This window comes from Eleutherodactylus coqui, chromosome 1 (assembly GCF_035609145.1).
Source record: "Eleutherodactylus coqui strain aEleCoq1 chromosome 1, aEleCoq1.hap1, whole genome shotgun sequence".
Taxonomy (NCBI): Eukaryota; Metazoa; Chordata; class Amphibia; order Anura; family Eleutherodactylidae; genus Eleutherodactylus; species Eleutherodactylus coqui.
This window is the reverse complement of record NC_089837.1, coordinates 421,781,083-421,806,451: the sequence shown is the minus strand read 5'-3', so window position 1 is coordinate 421,806,451 and position 25,369 is coordinate 421,781,083. Positions and strand designations below refer to the sequence as shown.

General features: G+C 46.1%; 1 protein-coding gene across 3 annotated transcripts in view; it reads right to left on the bottom strand.

Moving 5' to 3' along the window:
* Positions 1-25,369, bottom strand: part of DIAPH3 (diaphanous related formin 3) — a 611,019-nt gene that overhangs the window by 456,609 nt on the left and 129,041 nt on the right. The window lies entirely within an intron of this gene.

Sequence of the window (25,369 nt, the reverse complement as noted above, 5' to 3'; positions counted from 1 at the left end):
GTGGAGCTCAGGGCTGAGGGTCAGCGAGTCTCCCTGTCGCTCTGCTGGTGCTGCTGGCGGTTCCTTATCGGGGCTGCGCGCTGCACGTCCCGCTGTGGTGGGGGCTGGAGGAGCTGTGGAGGCAGGTGAGCTTAACGTTGTGCTCGTTTCTCCTACCTTGTCCTCCTCGTTAGGTCGGCATGGTTGCGGACTTGCTTCCCGGCGGGGGAGCGGGGCGCCAGCGCCTCCGGCATGTTGTAGCGCTGTCCCCACGTGGGCGCCCGGCGCCATGCCGGCGGGTTGTTTCTCCGCTTCTGCCGCGCTCTGCAAGTGCAGGAATCGGCTGATCAGGGTCCCGTTCGGCGGCGGCAGGTCTCCTCTCTTTCTGCCCGACTTCACCATCTTCTCCCTCGGTATATTTAGGCTGTGTCCTCGGTATTTGTGTGTTGGCGGCAACAGAGCTCCGGTCTGTGCACCCTCACTCTTTCATGCCTATCCACGCCCCCAAGATTTACTATTTCTGATGACTTTCATAAGAGCATTAAATGTTCTCAGAAGCAAACTAGTGATTACAATCATCATCACCCACATAAGAAAAACAACTTCCTCAAAGTCATCATATTCCTTATTGAATTCTAGCACATTGTTAAGGGTCGAGAAAAAAACATTACTTGAATCTTAAAAAGTTTTTTTGTGTTTTGGTTCAAACTTGAACCCGGCTGGGATAAATTAGCCCTAGAAGACTGGATTGCTTCCTAGATCATGGTCTGAACTCTTCCTTAAGAGAAGGTTGCTCATCATGAACAGCAATCACGTAAAAACAGGGGAGTGGTGGGGGGGGGCTGAGGGACATTACCACTGCTGATCAGATTCATAGGGTGCATAATCTCCCTCCTCCTATAGGACATGAAGCACTCTCTCACCTTCACCCCTAAGGGAACAGAAACAATGGTGGAAGGGTGGGGAATGTAACCTTTCAAACTCTCTCTTTCTGTCCCTGTAGAATTCAACCTCCTGGTGTGATGTCATGAGAACATTGAAAATTATATTTTAAACTAATATTTGCACTTTTTGGTTTTGCTTTTGAGTTTTCAAACCACTGAATGTACTAGAGCTCTGTTTGTCTATTTGTCATTGCGTATATACTGTATTACCCTATAATATAGACTGCCAAGAACCAGTCTGCAAGAATTATTTCCATCCTACTGTGGAAGCACAGCAAGTTCTTGGTACCTTGTAAAGCGCCATGTATTCTACAAAATAAAGTTCTCCAAAAAAGATCTTCAAAAGCCAATGCTTGGATTTGCCATAAATGCAACATAAAAGCTGATGCTCTCCTGAGCATGTATTACCATGTTGGTGAATAGCCGCGTCCTCTAACACACACACTTTAAGAGCGCAGCTGCTTCAATACCTTTTAACAGAGATGTATTCACAGGATTTTCTTGGCAAAATGTGATGGCTCCAGGTGATCCTCTGCAGATCCTGCATGTCATTGTAATTTACACTGCTTGAACAGATGTCAGAACATAAGGAAAGAGAATGATATTACACCGACTGCGAAAGATTTCCATCTTAAACAAGATGTTTGTTACAAAACGGTATATAAGAACACATTTTTACATGTTCCATCACTACATTGCAAAAGAAAGCCTTTAACCTTAGGCCTACAGGCAGGCTCACACGAACGTCATTTTATCGCGTGATACGCGGTAAAAGGAGTCAATGAAAGTACATTGATTTTCATTGACCCACTCACACAAGCGGTTTTTTATTGCGTATAATATGCGCGTAAAAAAGAATGCAGTATGTTCTATTTTATCACGCAATAGAGTGCCATTGTTCTCTATGGGCGCGTGATAAACGCAGTATGTACGGCATTAACACGCAATGTCGCTAAGCGACAAGAGGGAATTTTTTTTTTTTAATGAAACAAGTCAGACTGCGCATGAAGTGTGCATGGGATACGGTGTAATGCGCAGTGCACAATAGCTGCCATACACCGGCTCACACTGCGGTAAAGCCCTGCGTTACATAGGAGACAATGTATAGCACAACTATATCCTTGTAGCTCAAGTCTACAAACAATTCATAAGTCTGTATCAAATGGTACTAAATGTAACAGCATTATACAGTATGAAGACAGTAGAAGGCAACATTGTAGTAAAACTCCCTACTTTAACCCCTTCCAGGAGCCATAAACCTTTATTACGCCACCTGCACTCATGCGGTCAGAAGATGCGAAGTGAAAGGACTAGTCACACTCCCTTCTGTTTTATGGATGCACATGGCCAGGGGATGTCGCTCATGGAGTATGTAAGACGGATCAGAGCATTAGCAATGGCTAGATTCATCTTACTTTGGGTAACAGTGGCCGGCATTAATAGTCATTTATTGTTTTAAAACCTTGTATTTGTTTTTATTCCCGAGACAAAAGGTGCTAACGGGTACACTGGGTGCGGTAAGCAGCATAAGCTTGTTACTAATTAGCAGACAGAAAGAGACAACATCCATAACTGAGGTTCAGGAGGAAGAGGCTGCCTACACAACCGACACCGTGAGGAATAGTGAGGTCTAATCACAGGAAAGGGAAGGTTCAGGAGGCGCTCCGAGCTCCAGCTCTACAAGCCCTCCTCCATCGTCCCCTGCACCGACAAGAATGTGTTGTATAGAGTTCAAGAGCAGCAATTATCTGTACAAAGCTCATCATCACATGAAACGGTTTGCATCTAAATGTATTTGTAATTAAATATCTAGTGTTTTTTTTTATTCAGCAGCAAACTGTAATGAGCTTTCAGTAATCAGCAGTATTACACTTACCAATATACTGAGTTAAGCAGGAAGGTCTGTCCATGAGGCTCGCAGCTTGGAGATCATTAATGTCGTGATTTAATATAATAGAAATAGAAAAATAGGTTCCCACGGAGCAGTTTTGTGTAAAAAAAACCCACACAAAAAAACTACGTGTGGTAGATGCTAAAGGAAAGGCCAATGTGAGCTAAAGAGAACTTACCAAGTCCTCTGTCACGTGAGATGGGTTGCAGACATCTACAGCCCTGATCCCACCGATTGCATTGTTTTGTTTTTTTAGTCCCCTTTCCACAAGGGAATTTCTTGTTACATTACGGGTTGCGCTAAGACATCCTTCCCCCTTGAATTTACCCTCACTAGATGAGATGATAGATAGCTATAAGGCAGGTAGATAGATACCAAAGAGAGACATATATATAAGTTAGATAGATATTGTAAAGACTTAGCCTATCCGACATACTGTGTGTCTCTCAGCATCCATTGTTAGGTTAGCCCATGCAGGATGAGGCGGCTACCTTAGTCCCACATAGTTGGGCAACACTGATGTGTAGCTTGTAGGTAAAGCAGTTGGATGCTTTTCAGTGCCCGGAAAAGCTGAGTAGGGAAATACCTTTGAAGTAGATTTCAGCAAAGGCTGTTACCTCCCTCACAGGGGGTCTCTGATGTCCTACAGCTCTCTGAAGCCAGAGCAGACTGTTTATATTAGTTAGTAAGGACTGGGAACTTCTCCACCCCATTTCCTGAAGGCCATAGCCAGACCTGATAACTTTTGGAGGCAAAGTTAACAAAGGACATTCCCTCAAGACAAAGAAAAAAGGGTCATTTAGAAATTATGAAAGATCTGTACATTGCAGCCCGCTGACAAGGGGATTTTGTGAAATGCTGCATCACCGCGAATAAGATGCTGGGACTCTCATATTTGCACGATGCTGAGGAACCGAGAATTGGATATCTCGGACCAGATGCGTCCGAAACTACGCATGTGTGGGCTCTAAACGCATTTAAAATCATGAGTTAAAGTCGTCGTTATATTTTCATGGTGGGTTACACCCACACGGAGTAATGAAGAAAATATGTATTCCAGGGATTATGTGTACGGGGGCTGGAAGGAACTGAATGGGATTTTCCCAGTGAGAGTTTAAAAACCGCACACACGAGTTCAAGGTCAGCCACTTGATGGTCACCATTATGTGATGACTGCCCCATAGCATCTCATGAGACTCCACGCCAAAGAATGATAACGCTCTTATTTTAACCCTTGTAATTTTATTGTTCTGTAATATTTTATGTAAGTCTCTTGCCAATAACTTAGTAACATTTTTTATATTTTTTCTGCAAATAAGTACTCCTCTTTTCGTTGAGAATTAAAAGTTAAATTAATTAGTGAGCCTTGTCCGTGTTAATACGAAACCATATTCTCCGAAGATTAATAATTCATAAATCTGGTTCTAATTTACAGTTACGAAATTGGTGGTGGAAGCTGTATGTATATTGTATAGCTTTGGAGTGCGTTAGAACGGATCAGGTGGGCGATTTGAGCTTCCGCTTCGCATGTGTGCCAAAGCCTGAGGAAGCTGGGTACAAAATCAGCCTGTATTCTAACGACTGCCAGCTTGCAATACTGCAGAGTGATCGAGAACAGAGGCGGGATGGATAGGTATCGTCCCTTCCCCTCTATCCTCTTGTCCAGTGAAGGACAAATTGGTTTACAGTGCAGGGCCAGGCGGATTGCGGTAGTTGTGGCTGTGGTTCATGGTTACTTGTCCGGTGTCTTGGAAAGTTGGGTACCAGTCACTCCACAATCTAAGAGCCTTCCTTCTTTCCCTCACCCTGGTACGTGACAAGGGGAACAAAAAAAAACAAACAAAAAAAAAAAAGAACGGCAGCATGGGAATCAGCATTGGTCACGGATGTACCCCTATGCGCCTTATCTCGCTTGTTAGAGCGCCTGAGAGCCCCCCTTTAAACAAATATACTACTTTTTGATTACAGAAAATAACTTGTCAACATGTTGTCTGTAATAATATCATGTAAGTGCAGCTGCTAATTGCTGCCAGCTGTTTTCGATAATGTCCACAGTTTGGGCCAACTTGCATCATGTTTGACCTGTTTACCGCCAACACAAATTATTTTTTATTTAATATCTAAACAGATCGACTGATATGAGACAAGATCAATATGAGATAGAATCTTTATCTGTATTGAAGGAATGCAGTACCAAAATTCGCCTATAGGCTTGAGAACAGGTTTTGAGAGGAAATTCTCCAGGACAGAATGGGTTTTCCTGATCAGCGGACACTTTGATCCTGGGAGAGCGTCCATTCTGGTCCACAGCTGAACGCTTGATGCTGGCTGAGAAAGCCAAGATTCTTGAAGGAGTAGACGCCCCGTAGGTTGACATACGCCGAATGGGAATGATGAGATGGACGTTTACACTATATGTTAACCATTCCGAAGCAGCAGTATAGGGGGAGCACAGTATTAGTTCCATTTCAGTAGTAGTAGCAGTCAAGACAGGCCCCAGTAACAATTCCGAAGCAGCAGTATAGGGGGAGCACAGTATTAGTTCCATTTCAGTAGTAGTAGCTGTCAAGACAGGCCCCAGTAACATTCCCGTTGCAGCAGTTTAGGGAGATAACAGTCTCTTGCACATTTCAGTAGTTGCAGTATAGACAAGGCCCCAGTCACATTTATGTAGCAAAAGTGTAGGCCAACTCCACACACCTTGCTGTACCATGAGTGCAGGCGAAGCCCATAAAAATTACTAGGATTACACTGTAGGCGAGGGCCCAAAAAAATTGGTGTACCAACAGTACTAATGTACCTCAGAAAAATTGCCCATGCCCAACCAAGAGGGCAGGTGAAACCTATTAATCGCTTTGGTTACTGTGGCTTAATTTGTAACTAGGCCTGGAGGCAGCCCAGTTAAAATAAAAATTGGTTCAGGTGAAAGTTTCAACGCTTTAATGAGAATTGAAACGTATAAACATTGTTTACAAAAGTAATATGACTGAGCCTTGTGGGCCTAAGAAAAATTGCCCGTTCGGCGAAATTACGTGAGGTTTCAGGAGGAGGAGCAGGAGGATGAATATAATACACAGTTTGATGAAGCTAAAAGGTCACCGTTTTTTATGATGATAGAGAACGATGCTTCCATCCGCGGGTGCAGCCTACGTATTGTTTAGGTACCGCTGCTGTCCGCTGGTGGAGAAGAGAAGTCTGGGGAAATCCAGGCTTTGTTCATCTTGATGAGTGTAAGCCTGTCGGCACTGTCGGTTGACAGGCGGGTACGCTTATCCGTGATGATTCCCCCAGCCACACTAAACACACTCTCTGACAAGACGCTAGCAGCAGGGCACGCCAACACCTCTAGGGCATACAGCGCGAGTTCGGGCCACGTGTCCAGCTTTGACAGCCAATAGTTGTACGGAGCAGAGGCGTCACGGAGGACGGTGGTACGATCGACTGTGTACTCCCTCACCATCTTCTTACAGTGCTCCCTCCGACTCAGCCTTGACTGGGGAGGTGAGAGACAGTCTTGCTGGGGAGCTATAAAGCTGGCAAAGGCCTTGGAGAGTGTTCCCCTGCCTGCGCTGTACATGCTGCCTGATCTCCGCGCCTCCCCTGCTACCTGGCCCTCGGAACTGCGCCTTCTACCACTAGCGCTGTCGGATGGGAATTTTACCATCAGTTTGTCCACCAGGGTTCTGTGGTATAGCATCACTCTCGAACCCCTTTCCTCTTCGGGTATGAGAGTAGAAAGGTTCTCCTTATACCGTGGGTCGAGAAGTGTGTACACCCAGTAATCCGTAGTGGCCAGAATGCGTCTAACGCGAGGGTCACAAGAAAGGCATCCTAACATGAAGCCAGCCATGTGTGCCAGGGTACCTGTACGCAACACATAGCTGTCCTCACTAGGAAGATCACTTTCAGGATCCTCCTCCTCCTCCTCCTCAGGCCATACACGCTGAAAGGATGACAGGCAAGTAGCATGGGTACCCTCAGCAGTGGGCCAAGCTGTCTCTTCCCCCTCCTCCTCATCCTCCTCATGCTCCTCCTCCTCCAAAACGCGCTGAGATATAGACAGGAGGGTGCTCTGACTATCCAGCGACATACTGTCTTCCCACGCTCCGTTTCCGAGCGCAAAGCGTCTGCCTTTATGCTTTGCAGGGAACTTCTCAAGAGGCATAGCAGAGGAATGGTGACGCTAATGATTGCAGCATCGCTGCTCACCATCTGGGTAGACTCCTCAAAGTTTCCAAGGACCTGGCAGATGTCTGCCAACCAGGCCCACTCTTCTGTAAAGAATTGAGGAGGCTGACTCCCACTACGCCGCCCATGTTGGAGTTGGTATTCCACTATAGCTCTACGCTGCTCATAGAGCCTGGCCTACATGTGGAGCATAGAGTTCCACCGTGTGGGCACGTCGCACAGCAGTCGGTGCACTGGCAGATTAAAACGATGTTGCAGGGTCCGCAGGGTGGCAGCGTCCGTGTTGGACTTGCGGAAATGTGCGCTGACCCGGCGCACCTTGCCGAGGAGGTCTGACAAGTGTGAGTAGCTTTTCAGAAACCGCTGAACCACCAAATTAAAGACGTGGGCCAGGCATGGCACGTGCGTGAGGCTGCCGAGCTGCAGAGCCGCCACCAGGTTACGGCCGTTGTCACACACGACCATGTCCGGTTGGAGGCTCAGCGGCGAAAACCAGAGGCCGGTCTGCTCTGTCAGACCCTGCAGCAGTTCGTGGGCCGTGTGCCTCTTCTCTCCTAAGCTGAGTAGTTTCAGCACGGCCTGCTGACGCTTGCCCACCACTGTGCTGCCACGCCGCGCGACACCGACTGCTGGCGACGTGCTGCTGCTGCTGACACATCTTGATTGCGAGACAGAGGTTACGTAGGAGGAGGAGGGTGGTTTAATGGAGGAAGCATACACCGCCGCAGATACCAGCACCGAGCTGGGGCCCGCAATTCTGGGGGTGGGTAGGACGTGAGCGGTCCCAGGCTCTGACTCGGTCCCAGCCTCCACTAAATTTACCCAATGTGCCGTCAAGGAGATGTTAAGTGGAGCTTGCCAGTAATCACGTTGGTGAGGGCGCGTACAATGTTGCGGGAGACGTGGTCGTGCAGGGCTGGGACGGCACATCGGGAAAAGTAGTGGCGACTGGGACAGAGTAGCGCGGGGCCGCGCACCGCCATCATGTTTTTGAAAGCCTCCGTTTCCACAAGCCTATACGGCAGCATCTCCAGGCTGATCAATTTGGCTATGTGCACGTTTAACGCTTGAGCGTGCGGGTGCGTGGCGGCGTACTTGCGCTCAAACAGTTGCGCTAGCGACGGCTGGACGCTGCGCTGAGAGACATTGCTGGATGGGGCCGAGGACAGCGGAGGTGAGGGTGTGGGTGCAGGCCGGGAGACGGTCGTGCCTGTGTCCCGAGAGGGGGGTTGGATCTCAGTGGCAGGTTGGGGAACAGGGGGAGAGGCAGTGGTGCAAACCGGAGGCGGTGAACGGCCTTCGTCCCACCTTGTGGGGTGCTTGGCCATCATATGCCTGCGCATGCTGGTGGTGGTGAGGCTGGTGGTGGTGGGTCCCCAACTGATCTTGGCGCGACAAACCTTGCACACCACAGTTCGTCGGTCGTCTGCACTCTCAGTGAAAAACTGCCACACCTTTGAGCACCTCGGCCTCTGCAGGGTGGCATGGCGCGAGGGGGTGCTTTGGGAAACAGTTGGTGGATTATTCGGTCTGGCCCTGCGCCTCTACCCCTGGCCACCGCACTGCCTCTTCCAACCTGCCCTGCTGCTGCACTTGCCTCCCCCTCTGAAGACCTGTCCTCAGTAGGCTTCGCAAACCAGGTGGGGTCAGTCACCTCATCGTCCAGCTGCTCTTCCTCCGAATCCTCTGTGCGCTCTTCCCTCGGACTTACTGCTCTTACTACTACCTCACTGATGGACAACTGTGTCTCATAGTCATCGTCCTCCTCACCCACTGAAAGCTCTTAACAGTTGCCGGAAGTCCCCAGCCTCATCCCCCGGACCCCGGGAACTTTCCAAAGGTTGGGCATCGGTCACGACAAACACCTCCTCTGGGTAATAATGAGCGACTACTACCCCCAGTAGGCACGCAGTAAACTGTACACGGTCACAGGCTTGGCTGGGTATTAATGAGCAACTACTACCCCCAGCAGACACGCAGTAAACTGAAGACGGTCACAGACAGCCTAAATACAGTATTTTTTCCCAATTTTGGGGAAAAAGCCCACTGCCTATATAGCCTGTATATGGATTTCCCTGCTGGAGAATGACTGTGGTTATTGAAAGCACAGTGCAGCCAGAAAAAATTATGCGCAAGGCTGGGTATTAATGAGCGACTACTACCCCCAGCAGACACGCAGTAAACTGAAGACGGTCACAGGCAGCCCAAATACAGTATTTTTTCCCAATTTTTGGGAAAAAGCCCACTGCCTATATAGCCTGTATATGGATTTCCCTGTTGGAGGATGACTGTGGTTATTGAAAGCACAGTGCAGCCAGAAAAAATTATGCGCAAGGCTGCAGTAACACCTAGCTGGGTATTAATGAGCGACTACTACCCCCAGCAGACACGCAGTAAACTGAACACAGTCACAGGCAGCCCAAAGATTTTTTTTCCAATTTTTTTTTAAAAAGTCCACTGCCTATATAGCCAGTATATCTCTTTCCCTGTACCACTGTCCCTGCCTCACCAGTACTACCCCTATACTCAGTAAAATGACTGCAGACTGAGGACGCTATGGTCTGCACGCCCAATATACAAAAAAAAATAATAATTTTGCAAAACTGCTAAAAGCAGCCTTAACAGTACTGCACACAGCAAATGTGGCCCTAAGAAGGACCGTTGGGGTTCTTGAAGACGAAGATAACAGCCTAACACTCTCCCTATAGCAGCTACAGCAGCTACAGCAGGACGGCACTTTCCCTAATGTCTCTCAGCGTGCATCTGTGGCGAGCCGCGGGCGGGGCAGATTTAAATACTCGGGTGTCACCTGATCTCCCAAGCCACTCACTGCAGGGGGGGTGGGATAGGGCCGGAACGTCACAGGAGGAAGTTGTAATGTCTTCCCTGTGTTTCTATTGGCCATTAAACGGCGCAAAAGTTTCTGGGAAGAAAATGGAAGTGACTCGAACACCGCGTGGTGCTCGTCTCGAGTAACGAGCATCAAGCTCGGACGAGTACGCTCGCTCATCTCTATCTATTACGTAGCAGCCAGACGGTCAGGGACTTTTATGCATTCATATACGCTGTGAAAAGTAAAAGGCCCATTTAGACCCAACGATTATCGCTCAAAAGACATCTTTTGAGCGATAATAGTTGCGTGCATTTACACAGCAAGATGATCGCTCAAAATTCGCTCAGACGGCAGTTTGAGTGACAGTTATGAGCGTTCACTTTGCATAAGTGTGTAAATGAAGGCTCATGCTGTATGCAGAAGACAAGCGGGACCAATATCTTCTGCATACAGTGGTTGTCTCCTTGGAGCGGTCTTCTGCATACTCCGGCTGTGTTCATGGAGCGCACAGCTGATATACAGCTGAGTGCTCTGAGCGGGGTATGCAGAACACAGCTGAAGCGCCATCTTATTCATACTCCAGCTGTGTTCCCCAAGTGAGATACCAGCTGAAACAATAGTATCAGTGGTATCCCGCTGAGAACTAAGAGTGCGGTTCTAATAAGGCTCATCGTTCTAGCTGACAGATAACGATGAACGACTCGTTGACGAAAACTGCACAATGTCCGTGCAGTTACACCCAACGATTCTCGCTCAAAAGACTGCTTTGAGCGATTTTTTGAGCGAGAATCGTTGCGTCTAAATGGGCCTTAACAGTGTGAAGATTGTGTTAGGATTGCTGTTGATTTAGCACAATAAAGGATGGATTTACTAGGTTTTTACTAAACTTCTGGCGTGCGACCATCCATCTGGTGGAGGAAAGATAGCAATCCGATGAGCCAACAACCCCAAACTATTTGATTGATATAGCTTTTTTGTTTTTTTTAACTAAGTGTGTGTGTATCTATGTTAAAGCAATAGCAGCATTAGGCCACTACAGAAGGAAAAAAAAAGACAGACCAGGTTTTTGAGTTTTGCATTTTAGATTTTTTTTCTTACATGGCAGCAACTATTTGCTAATTGCATTGATTGAGATTTAGAATCAGTGCATGTGTCCTGAGATTGTTCTAGATGGATGCATCCGAATAGGCCCCAACTAACACGCTATAAAAGCTTTTGAATGACAGAAAATCCCTTTAGGCCACATTAATACATTAACCCCTTAGTGACCAAGCCTGTTTGCGCCTTAATGACCAGGCCAAATTTTGCAAATCTGACACGTGTCAATTTAGCATGGAAAAACACCAGAAAGGTTTTGCATATCCAAGTGATTCTGACATTGTTTTTTCGCCACATGTTGTACTTCATTTAGGCGGAAAAAAAAGACCGATAGAATGTGTTTATTTATTAAAAGCGCCAAAATTGGGAATATTTTTTTTTTTAAAATCGTCATTTTTTTCACATTTCCAACTGCAATATCTCAAATATGTGCAAACATAATATAGAAATTTTTGCTAAGATATATATTTCCATCCGTTTACTTTATTTTGGGCGCACATTGGAAAAACTTTCTTTTTTTTTTTTTTTACCATTTAGGAGACGTACAAATTTAAGATTACTTTTCAGCATTTTGAGGAACACTTTGTTTTCCTACACCAAGCCAAGATTGGAAAGGCTCATAGGAGTCAAAATGATAGATACCCCCACAAATGACCCCATTTTAAAAAACTACACCCCTTAACGTATTCACTGAGCGGTGTCATGAGTATTGTAACCCCACAGTTTTTTTTTTAGGAGTCAATTCAATTTAGAAGAGAAAAACTAAAATTTCATATTTTTGCAAATGTCATTTTAAAGACAGGAATTTTTTCTATATTACACATGAAAATGAGGATTTGCACCTCAGAATGGATAAGCCTTTTGGCAATTCTTTCTTTTTAAAAGCAGTTTTTTTGTACAGCACATATATGAATAAAGACTTGCACCCCAAAATGGGTATCCCTGTTTGTCCTGTGCTCAGAAACATACCAATTGTGGCCCTAATCTTATGTTTGGATGCACAATGGGGCCCAAAATGAAAGGAGCAACCGGTGGCTTTCGGAACAGAAAATTTGCTAGAAGGAGATTTAGGCCCTATTGCACAATTGTAGAGCCATTGAGTGACCAAAACGATGGAGAACGCCCACAAGTGACCCCATTTTGAAAAGTAGACCCCTTAACGAATTTATCTAGGGGTACGATGACTTTTTTGACTTCACAGTTTTTGAATGAATCTAAGCCAAGCCGAAGGAAAAAAATTACGATTTTCATTTTTTTGGTAATTCTGTCATTTCAAAAGCAGTTTTTTTTTGTACAGCACATATATGAATGAAGACTTGCACCCCAAAATGGGTACCATTTTTGGCAATTGTGTCAATTTAAAAACAGGTTTTTTTGTCCAGTGTACATAGGAATGAAGACGTTCACCCCAAAATGGATCCCCCCGTTTGTCCTGTGTTCAGAAACAAACCCATTGTGGCCCTAATCTACTTAAAGAAAACATGGCTAGGCCTATAATGGAAGGAGCACCCGTTGGATTTCAGGGTACAACGGAATAAATTCCAGGCCCATTTGCCCACTTATAGAGCCATTGAGCGGCCAAACCGATAAAGAACCCCCACAAATGACCCCATTTTGAGAACTAGACCCCTTAACAAATTCATCTAGGGGTGTACTGCGTATTGTGACCCCACAGTATTTGAATGAATCTAAGCAAAGCAGAAGGAAAAAATGACGATTTTCATTTTTTGGCAATTTTGTCAATTTAAAAACTGGTTTTTTTTGTACAGTGTACATAGGAATGAAGACGTTCACCCCAAAATGGATACCCCTGTTTGTCCCGTGTTCAGAAACATATCCATTGTGGCCCTAATCTACTTACAGGACACATGGCTAGGCCCATAATGGAGGGAATGCCCGCTGGATTTCAGGGCAAAACTGAATAAATTTCAGGCCCCATTGCCCACTTATACAGGAAAAAAAAATTGACTTCCTAAAAATAATCCCCCCGCCCCCCCCCCCCCCCCGCCATCCCCATTTTTTGGCATTCCATAAATATTAGATAAAGGTAATTGTATAAACTGCGTTTTATGTCCGAAGACAGGGGTAATTACGGAGGCTGGTTGGGTTGGGCACATGGGGCAAGAAAACCGTGTATCCCCCCTCCTCTCATGTTTTGGGGGGTATTTCGTAACCTCAGCGGCAGGTATGGGGTGTAAAGAGCGGCGCTCTGTGAGGCTTTGTAATCTTGCTGCGGTGCAGCGGTCTCACACAGAAGGCGCTCAACAAGCTGCTCCTGGAACTGCATGAAGGCGAGTGTTCCCGGGGCTTCTTGTAAATTACAGATTACAGGTAGTGGTCTGAATAACGCCGGGCTCACACGGCCATATGTGGAATCCGCTTGTGGAGGCCTGCAGCGGATCCCATCTGTGACTCTGTGTACGGCCGCGTAATGTACTGCGCATAACTGCCTACTCACACAGGCGGTCATGCGCAGTACACCGTTTTTTGTTTGCATTTCCCACGCCGTTGCTTAGAGATGACCCGGGTACCCGCAGCCCGTACACAATGTGTTTGCATATGGGCTGCGGGTTTATCCGCGGTCCTAGAGCACAATGGGCTCTAGGTCGCGGATATCCGCGGTAAAATATAGCATGCAGTGTTCTGTTTCTGCGAGTGGATTACGTAATTCCGACCCACTAATTGGGGGGAATTGTGTAATCCAATGCATGCGATTGATCCGTGGATTACCGCTGATCAAGCGCATGCAGAACCCGTAATTCCTCTCCGGTCATGTGTGACCGGCCTAATGTTAGATCGCTACTTTATTACGTGACCGGGGACCGCTCAACGAGGCCACCGGTCACTGCTCCAAGCACTCAGCGACCGTTGGTCGCTGGGAGCAAGGAGATTTAAAATTTCCTGGGCTTCCCGGCTCCTGCGAATGTGTCCGGCATGTTGCCGGTGGGCGCATGCGCAGCAACCGGAAGGGTCCATGGAGGATAATCGCATCTGGATTCAAATGCGGAAGCCTCCGAAAAGATGTTTCATCTCCTCTCACCGATTGCATCGGTGAGAGGAGATGAAACTTCCACTTTTTAAAGAACTTTTACGTTATCGCCATTATGCATTGATAACGGCGATCACGTGACCAGTAACCGCATACCGTGGCTCCCCGTGACATCTCCAGGCTCTTGGCTACTTTTGGTAGCCAGGAGCAGGGAGATTTTAAATTTCTTGGGCAATATTTCACTTTTGCGCATGCGTCCGCGATCATGCTGACGGGTGCATGCGCAGAAGCGGGGGTAAGGTCCGCGGATGAACATCCCATCAGGGAACAAATCCGGGGACCTTGGGTATGTAATTTCATCCCCCCTTACAGATATGATCCGTAAGGGGAGATGAAACTTTAACTTTTTAAACTTTTAACTTTTTTTTTTTTACTTTTTAACTTTATATGATCACTGTTATCCGATGGATATATAATACAATTCAGGGCAGCACTACTCCACTCAACCCACAGGGTGGGACCAACCTTGTGCACGCCACAAAAGGGATCCGGATCCTGAGACCCCAAAGTAGTGCAAACAGAAGAGAAGAATTTGTGGCAGCAAGCAGCGATGCAGTAAAAACTTCTTCCTTTATTACTCCATACACATACATAGTATGTGTATGGAGTAATAAAGGAAGAAGTTTTTACTGCATCGCTGCTTGCTGCCACAAATTCTTCTCTTCTGTTATCCGATGGATAACGGTGATCATATGACTGGAAACCGCATACAGCGGTCCCCAGTCATATCTCCCTGCACTCGGCTAACTGTGACAGCCGGGTGCAGGGAGATTTTGAATTAGCCGGGCTCGCCGGCCTTCTGCGCATGCGCGCCACATCGGCACATCTCAGAAGCCGGCGGGGGGTCCGGAGACCGGCCGGAGGACATGGAGGAAGCGGGGTGAGTATTTTCACCTTCCCTCATGGATCCGATCCATGAGGGGACGTGAAGCTTTTCTTTCTTTTTTACTTTTTTTCACTTTTCCGCGATCGCCGTTATCCATTGTATAACGGCGATCGCGGTACTGGGGACCGCTCACCGCGGTCCCCACTGACATCTCCTGCCTCTCGGCTACCTACAGGAGTCGGGAGCCAGGAGATTTTAAATTTTCCGCGCCGCCGGGCCTTCTGCGCATCGGCTGACGTAATGCCGCCTGGCGCGCATGCGCAGAAGGATGGCTACGGGGCCCGAAGCATCAGGAGGGCGGGGAGCTGTGCGGCGGACCTCGGTGAGTAATTTCAGCTGCCCCGATGGATCCGATCCATCAGGGCAGCTGAATATGTAACTTTTTTTCAACTTTTATTTACTGTTTTGCGATCGGCGCTATCCACTGGATAGCGCCGATCGCAATGCCAGGGAGGGCGGTCCGTACAGCCCGGGATGACAGCTCCATGCTGTCGGCTACCTGCGGACACCGACAGCATGGAGCTGTCACGTCCAGAGCCCAAGGGGCTTTATTCTCTGCAGGACACATGTTTTTACGTCCTCAGAGAATAAAGCCCACTTCGGGAGGGCGTAAAAACACTATGGGCTGATCGGTAAGGGGTTAAGACATGAAAATCTACACTGTCAATCTAGGCTTAAAGGGGTTGTCTCGCGCCGAAACGTTGTTTTTTTTTGCATAGGTCCCCCGTTCGGCGCAGGACACACCCAAGGGATGTGTTAAAATAAAAAAATATATATATTACTTACCCGAATCCCCGCTCTGCGACTTCTTCCTTCTCCAAGATGGCCGCCGGGATCTTCACCCACGATGCACCGCGGGCTCTGTGCGGTCTATTGCCGATTCCAGCCTCCTGATTGGCTGGAATCGGCACACGTGACGGGGCGGAGCTACGCGATGACGCGTAGAAGGGGGCGGAGCCAGAACGCCGCTTGTGCCCGGTCCGACCAGAAGGAGAAGACCCTTCTGCGCAAGCGCGTCTAAAAAAGCAAGACGACCCCGAAATTAGACGGAGCCATGGAGACGGGGACGCCAGCAACGGAGCAGGTAAGTGAATAACTTCTGTATGGCTCATATTTAATGCACGATGTATATTACAAAGTGCATTAATATGGCCATACAGAAGTGTATAACCCCACTTGCTGCCGCGGGACAACCCCTTTAAAGACTCCTTAGTCAAATTGTGAAACATTAAAACAAAGGTGTATTTTTTAATTCAGCAATTTTAGGCTGGTTTTGCAGAAGTGACACTTTGAGATTGCACTTGCTAAATTAGCATAGGTTGCGGAACTTGGATTTTCATAATGAAGAATATCTTTAAAATGTACTGAAAAAAATAAGTATCTCTTAAAGTATACCAACCATTCACAGATGAGCCTTATAGCCACAGTGGGAGAAAATTCAAAAAGAGGACCATGGTGGAATGGCGCTAACACGTTCCAAAAGCCCTGTCCCAACTAGAATTTATACTGCTGTGTCGAAAAGATTCTCTCCTTATTATGATGTATTGCTCCAGTTCATTAAACGCTAAATAGCAGAGTGGATTTAAAATGCATATTTGCTGCTACAAACATTAGGAGAGATTTACGCTGCTTTCACATCTGTGGTGGGGATTCAGTTTTCCTTGCTTCGTTCGTGCAAAAGGGCAATCCCCTGGCCAAACGAGTGCATGTCTTATGGCGGAACTGAATGAGCCTCAATGACTATATTGGGGTCTGTTCGGTTTCTGACCACTTGCCTGGCATTTTATCAAAGGAAAAAGTGCTGAATGCAAGCGTTGGTATTTTGTGCCGAATCTGCGACAGGACCGCTGAAGAGAGGTCCCATCGCAGATGTCTAGGCAGCCTTAGGCCTCCCTTAAACAGGCATTTGCAGAACCGCTGCGTCTTTCAAAGCTGTGTTTACTGCGGTTTTAGCAGCGTTGTCATGCATTTTTGCTGCATTTTTCAGTGCAGCCAACGAAGCTGGAAAAATAATACTCTTCTAGCTGGCGCCACCCGGGTCCCTGCCGCTGCTCTTCAGAGCTTCGAGAACTTGTCATCGCCGACAGAGCATCTTTTGCTAGAGACGGGGTTTGAAGACTCAGCCTTCAGCAAGAGATTGCTCTGATTGGCTGAGCTCGCAGGCTCAGCCAATCACAGCCAGCACTGGGTGCACAAATCACAGCCATTCAATGAATGGCTGAGATTGGCTGAGTCAGCAAATTAGAGCAATCTCTTGCTGAAGGCGGGGTCTTCAAACCCCGTCACTAGCAAAAGATGCTCTGTTGGCACTGACAACTGCCCGGAAGCCTGCCCAGAGCTCCGGAGAGCAGCGTCAGGAACCCTGACAGCGCCGCCAAGGCGAGCATTGATTTATTTAGGTAGTGTAGCTAGCGCTTGCGTTTAGCACTGTCAAAAACGTGGTACCAAGTTGTGCCACGTTTTCAGCAGTGCTGAAACCGCTGCCCATTTATTTCACTGGGCGACACAGCTGAAAACGACCAGAGCTAGAACATGCATTGTTGTTGAAGACGCTGCGTTTTGACGCTTGTGTGAGCAGCTCTATTGAAATGAATGGGAGTGTTTTACAGCATTTAGCGCAGTGCTGAAAAGGCAGCACTAAATGCTGTACAAACCGCCTGTGTGAGGGAGGCCTTATTCATCAAAATGAACCAGAAATTTGGCATAAATTACATAAAAACTGCAAATGTTGTGCATAAAGTTTACTATGCATTTTAGGGTATAAAAAAAGAGAGCAAAGCTAAGAGAAGTACTAAAAACTGTAATAAGGGGAATTCTATTCTAAAGTAAGCCTACCAAGAGATAGCACAATGTGGAAAATGTCCAGTAGGATAAACCAAATATCATGAATCTCCCCTGGTCTAACCAGACTAAAATTAAGGGACTAAACGATAAATTTCCTCCATTGACCTAAACATAACATCCATTTCAAAACATAAAAACTACAGGGTGTTTCACTCTCAGAGGAGAGAATACTAACATCTGCCTTGGTTCTCCATGAGCTCAGAGTCATCACAGAAGATGCTCAAATTGGCCACTGCCAACTTTCGAGCACTCCGGAACCCGGCGCTCTATGTTGTCAAACATGTACTGCAATAAGCCCACACTGATTGCAACAGTTCCATGTCTAATGATGTTCTTCAGTGCAGAGTTTATGGTAAACATTATGCCCTTTAAGAGAACCCACAGAAAAAACGTTTGCCGGTGTAAGGTCTGGCGATCTTGGTAGCCACAGACCCTAACAGATAATCCGGTCCTCAAAGAAACAACGAATTTCCACCCAGCTCTGGCCACACTGTGAAAAGTCCCTCAGTCATCTGGAAGTAACTGTTCCACAGCTCTTCGTCTTCCAGCTGATTCAAGAAGTCTGTGAATATTGTCAGGTAATGTTTGGTGTTAATGGCATCACTGAAGAAGATAGGGTCGGTCAAGAGGCGGTGAAAGTGCGCACCCCACTGACTTTTACGGGATGCAGTGGCTTTTCATGGATTTTTTGTGGGTTAGTTGCTGGCCAATTCCATGTATTTTGGCCATTGAACCATGCTTTGTTTAAGAACCATGTAATGTTCAATAGTTCCTGATGTTGGCTTAAGTTTCATTGGAACCAGTTCCAATACTTCACACACTTCAACCTATCAGGCAGTCGCAGTTCCTAAACGGTACCTAAACAACGGTACTGGGTAAAGTTTCAACTTTGCTTGCTTTTTTTTTTTTAATGGCTCTCTAACATATTACCAGGGACTTAATAGTTTATTGTGATGAACGAAGAAGATGCTTTTACGGGGAATGGAGCAAGTGTACCATCTCAGCCTAGACTGAGGCCACTGACATTATTCGGCTGCCCCCCCGATGGGTATTCAACAAAAGTTGGCATATCCAGTTTGTTTGCTATTCACTAAATAAGCCTATCACCGAGGGAATCACTAAAATATAACTTTTATTAGGTAAAGATAAAAATAAAAATGTATAAAAGGCGTGGACTCTTATTCCAGTTACACTCCTACTGGACAAGTAGATATTCTAACAGTAGTAAGTCCATATAAGTATATACCAGATGATGCGCTAAGTTCTAACTCCACAACCACAATGACCCAATCTATATTGTTGGTGCATGGGTCGAGATATATATTATGGTTGTGTACAGCTCCACGTGTATAAATGGCCACAAGGGCTAACAAAGCACAATGTAGGTTATATTTTTTGTATTTATACGTTGGAGCCGATAAATGGGTAAAGGCCAGAATAATAAATGTAACCCCCGTCTGGCAGAGTATTGAGGCATATATTAATGCCCAGGAAATATAGCATCAATCAGGTATGTACTATGTGGTATATCCCCTATTATGGTGGATTATACCCTGATGCGATAACCAGCTATAGTAAACACGGTCACTAATTTTATCTATATAGTGACTCGCTTGACTAACGTCATTTAGCGTGTTTATCTAGTTTATATAAAAGCTGGCGAATAGACTGCAGCGCTGAGTGGTCTGTAACTAGGAGTTAAATGGTGCAAGGACATATTACAGCACCAAACGTTCCTTTTATTTTACCACATTCCCATTAGGGACAGACACAGCGGAGAGTCTTAGACCAGGGTCATTAACTCATAAGACCCTGTCACATGGACTAAACACTGCTGAGTGCAGCTAATAAAAACAGCTGATCACTGCTTCACTAGAGATGAATGCCGCTGTTTGTGAGATTTTATAATCACCAGCAGCTACGAGCAGCTAAACTGAAGAGGGTTCAATAAGATATATAATGAACCCTCTTTGTCAGTAACTGCTGCATTCACTATCACCATTTAAGCATAGATAGCCCGATATACAATGATGTGGACATCTGTGGCATGTCAAGTACAACAATAAGGCTATCTTAGGCTGGCTAACACCATCTACGCGTTTCCACGGTCCTTAATGCAGTGACCGCATCATCAGGATGGTGAATCTAGGTTATAGAACCGAACAGCCTGAACGGCTGTGTGAAAATGAGCAGCAATCATAGCTGGTTATCGCATCAGGGTATAATCCACCATAATAGGGGATATACCACATAGTACATACCTGATTGATGCTATATTTCCTGGGCATTAATATATGCCTCAATACTCTGCCAGACGGGGGTTACATTTATTATTCTGGCCTTTACCCATTTATCGGCTCCAACGTATAAATACAAAAAATATAACCTACATTGTGCTTTGTTAGCCCTTGTGGCCATTTATACACGTGGAGCTGTACACAACCATAATATATATCTCGACCCATGCACCAACAATATAGATTGGGTCATTGTGGTTGTGGAGTTAGAACTTAGCGCATCATCTGGTATATACTTATATGGACTTACTACTGTTAGAATATCTACTTGTCCAGTAGGAGTGTAACTGGAATAAGAGTCCACGCCTTTTATACATTTTTATTTTTATCTTTACCTAATAAAAGTTATATTTTAGTGATTCCCTCGGTGATAGGCTTGTTGACACACAGGGTTTTCCTTTCTGTCACGGTGACAAATACTATCTACTAAATAGTTGTCTTGTTGAGTACAGTGCGACCTCGAAACTTTGCCCAAAATTGCTGCTGAAATTCTACGAACAAGCCGCTCACCCAGTGCATGCGCACAAGAAAAGGAAAAGAAAAACACACATTCTACCATGGAACATTCAGTGACACAAACTCTCAGCAATGATAAAACCTTGCAGACGACACTGGGCCTCGTTTACCAAACCTGTCAGACTGTCCATAGCAAGCATTTCAAAAACCCGATAAAACGTAAGCTGAGCTCTAATTAGTTACCGAGAGCCCCAACCTCTCCGGAAACGCCAACAGCACCCCCGAAGGTGCTGCACCCTGACAAACAGTACACTTGTGGTGGGAAACTTGATATGAGAAATACTGCACTCCCAAAAATATGAGTCGAGTTCTACACAAATTACGAACTGAAATAAGGGTTGAACTTTAAGTGAGACACCCTGTACTTACCACCAGTAAAATATTTTCACAATGACTTTTATTAGGCTTTCACAATGACAGGAAAGCCTAATAACCACACAAAGGAATTTAATGGTCACTAACTGTTTAACAAACTTGTACTTATGCAAAAGCCAATGGGATCACTAACAAAAGTACAAATCACTTCAGAAAAGAAAAGATGAAGACCGGCACCTGAATGTAGTGTGCAAGTGATCACAGAGCATCAAGCCTGAAGAAGACAGTCTATAGTTGCTGAAACGTTGCACTTTGCATGGCCGAATTATTCTAGATAAAGCAGGTATATCATTATTAAATATCGTCTTGGTGATATTGTGATCCTTTTCATTTGAGTGCAGATTACTAGATTTACCTAAATTGACATTAATCCATATAAAGTGCTGACCACTATGAGTCTCCAGGCCCTTCTAATTTGTAGTCTACTGTCTGCTATTTTAAGTCTGCCTCTAGATAAGACAGAACACAGTGGTTGTTTTAGGTTTCCCATAAAAGTCTTTAGAAAGTAAAGGTGGACAGAAGCAGAAACTCACACAAACGTGGCTGCAGCCAACAGTAAGCAATTAGCTCTGTTGCAGCTACTGACAGATCTAAATTGCTCAGTACTGCTGTACACTGCCCTCCATGATGCTGTTACTTCTCTGTTAGGAAGCAGAATCTCCTGTTTTCTCCATGTTCAGTGTATGGGAGACATAGCAGCTAGTCTTCACACTCCAGGTCAGAGAAAACTGAAAATTAGAGACTCATCATGCACAGGGGAAAAGTGGAGAAAAAAAGGCAGAATTACAAGTCTAATGCCAACCATAAAAAATGTTCTTCATCATGTACACACACAGCAGATTAGTCTGAAAAAGATATCTGCAAAGTTCCATAGACTCTGTAGCCAGTCCTACAAAAGTTAATTGAATGAACTTGCTGCACAATGTCTAAAATGGTTTTGTATTTCATTATTTCTGCCATTTACATTTAATTATTAACGGCAAAGCTGCCCAATTACTCATGCGAGTGTTATCTAGTACCATATCATAAAAGAGGCATTCCATTCAGAGCAATCTACATTCATAATGCTATGCACCTATGCATTAGGAGTGCTCTTTAACTCCAGTCAAACACTGTTTTGGGTGCAGTTCTTCCCCTGAAAATGATAATAGATCATTTCAAATTCAAATGTATTGAAGACGTTCTGCTCATCAGACTTTCTTAATTGAACCAACATCTGCAGTATATTTAGATTCCCAATGATTGGTTTAAAATCCCTCAAGTGTTTTCATGCTGCAACTTACATAAAAAAGAAAGTAATTTATTTAGAGAACAAACTGCTGAGCTCTTTTCCCCAAGGAAGAAACAAGTTGGATCGCTACACCAGCTGCACTATGTGCAATGACACTTGGAGGAAGCCATTGTGCTGCCAGCTATATCAATAGAGATGCTGAACAAGATGTGTGTGAGCATAAATGGGATCCGAAGGAAGAATAAGCCCAGCACATTACAAAAAGATTTAATAATCTCTAGCCACACAGATTCTGCATTAATTCACGCTACTAGAATACAATAAGGAATACAGAATAATGCCACTGTACAAAATATAGAACATACAGCATAGCAGCTATTTCCAGGCCTTTATTTTCAGTGACAGGCCTCTGTAAAGTCCCGCTCTGCACTCCTAATATAGTCAGGTTACTTATTTAGATGTTTGACATAAAAGGGTACTGTAATATACAAGTATGCTCCATTAGTATAGAAAGTGCAAGGTTTTGTAGCTATAGCATCAGCAAACACCTAGGTGTCAGGCCGAGCTCACACGACCGTATGCGGATTGCGTATTACCGCAGTGTATTGTGTGCACGGAATGTGTGGTAGTAATCGGCCATGCACGTACATTATTCTGCTCATACAAACTGTGCAAAATACGTGCACAAAAAAAAAAATTTGCAATATGTTCTATCTTGGAACGTATTACAGTGTATGGCAGTGCTTGTCTCTTGTGGGCGGTACACAGTGGATTATGCCTGTTAGCTTGCCCAAAAGTTTGGAAGAAGTTCTATAAGCTTTCTCTTCAGACTTCTTACACGTGGACTTTCTTTTGTGTTTTTTCTCCTTTTAAAAAGTGCCATGAATTGGAAGATGCTATTTTTTGTTGCAGCAACATTGTTCCCTGACAGTAAAGATTTTTTTTTTTCCATCGGAATCATAGAACAAATACTTGCTGCTGCATACTAGTTCTGGTGCCTTCTGCTCTTTTACTCTGTAGAACGCGGCTGGCGCCGGTGGTTACACATGCTCCGTAAGACAGACAATAAGAGTTACTGCAACAGGAGAAGCTTCTCACCAGCGCTGGACACATTAGGCGACGTTCCATCAGGAGAGCATCGGTCATCATATCAGGTATGTGACCGCTATATCTGAACAGAAGCATTATTTAAAAATTATTCCAATTGGAAAAAAGTCTGTTCAGCGTGACCCAGCAGAGAAATGTAATGATTGTGGGACAGCTCCTTTCAAAAAACATGGTTTACAGAAATTGTAGTGGAAATCTGGAGTCTGGCCCATTCCATAACGCATCTTCAGAAGACACTTCATCTAGACGTTCATCTACGCACAACTACCTAAGAGCGATTTCCGACCGGCTCTGCATCCATTCACTGAGCGATCCGCTCTCCTGTGTGAAAGCCATGAGCTGGTATCGCTGGGACGACTGATAGGTGCTAATGCACTCGTCCATTGTCTCATGTAAAAGGGTCCTTTAACACGGGGTGACTATTGCCCAAATTCTAGCTGGAAACAGCGAATTCAGGCGATAATATTCCTGTGTACAAAAGGGCACTGAGCGAGATATCGCTGACTTGTCCGAGTTACTTAGCTTTCAGCAGAACTAAAAACCAAGCAACTATCGCCTGTTAAACCGCAGCCACTCGATGTTTGAGCGACTCTTGCTTACTGTGAATGGAGTCTGGCGGACTGGAAGGACAGCGGCCCGCTCTGCCTCTATTCGCTTGAACGACTATTGCTCCCGTGTAAGCAAAGGGGAGATACCCGGGTGCCAGTCCACGGTGCTTGTGCGCTCAGTTGTCCCATGTAAATTAAACTTAGCCTAAGGCCATTCACACACGTGCTCGTAGAAGTGCTGCGGTTTCTAAACACAGCGTTTACTGCATTTTCAGCATGGTCATAAACGCAGGCGAAAACACATGTGAGAGTGTCCTAAGGCCGCTGTCACACATGAAATCGGCAAACGTGTCACTTTGTGATGGATGATGAGGTGCATTAAACTACAATCATAGCAATGATGGGATGTGCTAAAGCGAAAAAGACAAAGATGGAGCAGACCATGTTGGAAAGTGCCGCCCAGCACCACAGTCGTACGCAGGTCTGCGAGGCCCCACTGATTTCAATGGGAGCGTTACATCGCGATTAATGCGGCATTCAAAACGTGGCATTACTCGTGGTAAAAAGCTCCTGTGAGAGAGAGAGGCCTAACAGTCTGACAGAACAAGTAATAGAGTCGCGATACATGCTGCTGCACACGGCATCATAGAAAGGCATTAAAGCCAACTAAAAAGGGAAAAAGAATATATATGAAATCCAATAAGTGGCGATGATACTCTACGTGTGCGGCTGCGCTCTACGGGGACCTCCTGTAATGCTACGTATGCGGCTGCGCTCTACGGAAACCTCCTGTAACGCTACGTGTGCGGCCGCGCTCTACGGAAACCTCCTGTAACGCTACGTGTGCGGCCGCGCTCTACGGAAACCTCCTGTAACGCTACGTGTGCGGCTGCGCTCTACGGGGACCTCCTGTAATGCTACGTGTGCGGCTGCGCTCTACGGGGACCTCCTGTAATGCTACGTGTGCGGCTGCGCTCTACGGGGACCTCCTCTAATGCTACGTGTGCGGCTGCGCTCTACGTGGACCTCCTGTAATGCTACGTGTGCGGTTGCGCTCTACGGGGACCTCCTGTAAATGCTACATGTGCGGTTGCGCTCTACGGGGACCTCCTGTAATGCTACATGTGCGGTTGCGCTCTACGGCGACCTCCTGTAATGCTACGTATGCGGCTGCGCTCTACGGGGACCTCCTGTAAATGCTACGTGTGCAGTTGCGCTCTACGGGGACCTCCTGTAATGCTACGTGTGCGGTTGTGCTCTACGGGGACCTCCTGTAATGCTACGTGTGCGGCTACGCTCTACGGGGACCTCCTGTAATGCTACGTGTGCGGCTACACTCTACGGGGACCTCCTGTCTTGCTGCGCATGCGGCTACGCTCTACGGGGACCTCCTATGATGCTACGTGTGCGGCGGCGCTCTACGGGGACCTCCTATGATGCTACGTGTGCGGCGGCACTCTACGGGGACCTCCTGTAATGCTACGTGTGCGGCTGCGCTCTACGGGGACCTCCTGTAATGCTACGTGTGCGGCGGTGCTCTACGGGGACCTTCTGTAATGCTACATGAGCGGCTGCGCTCTCCA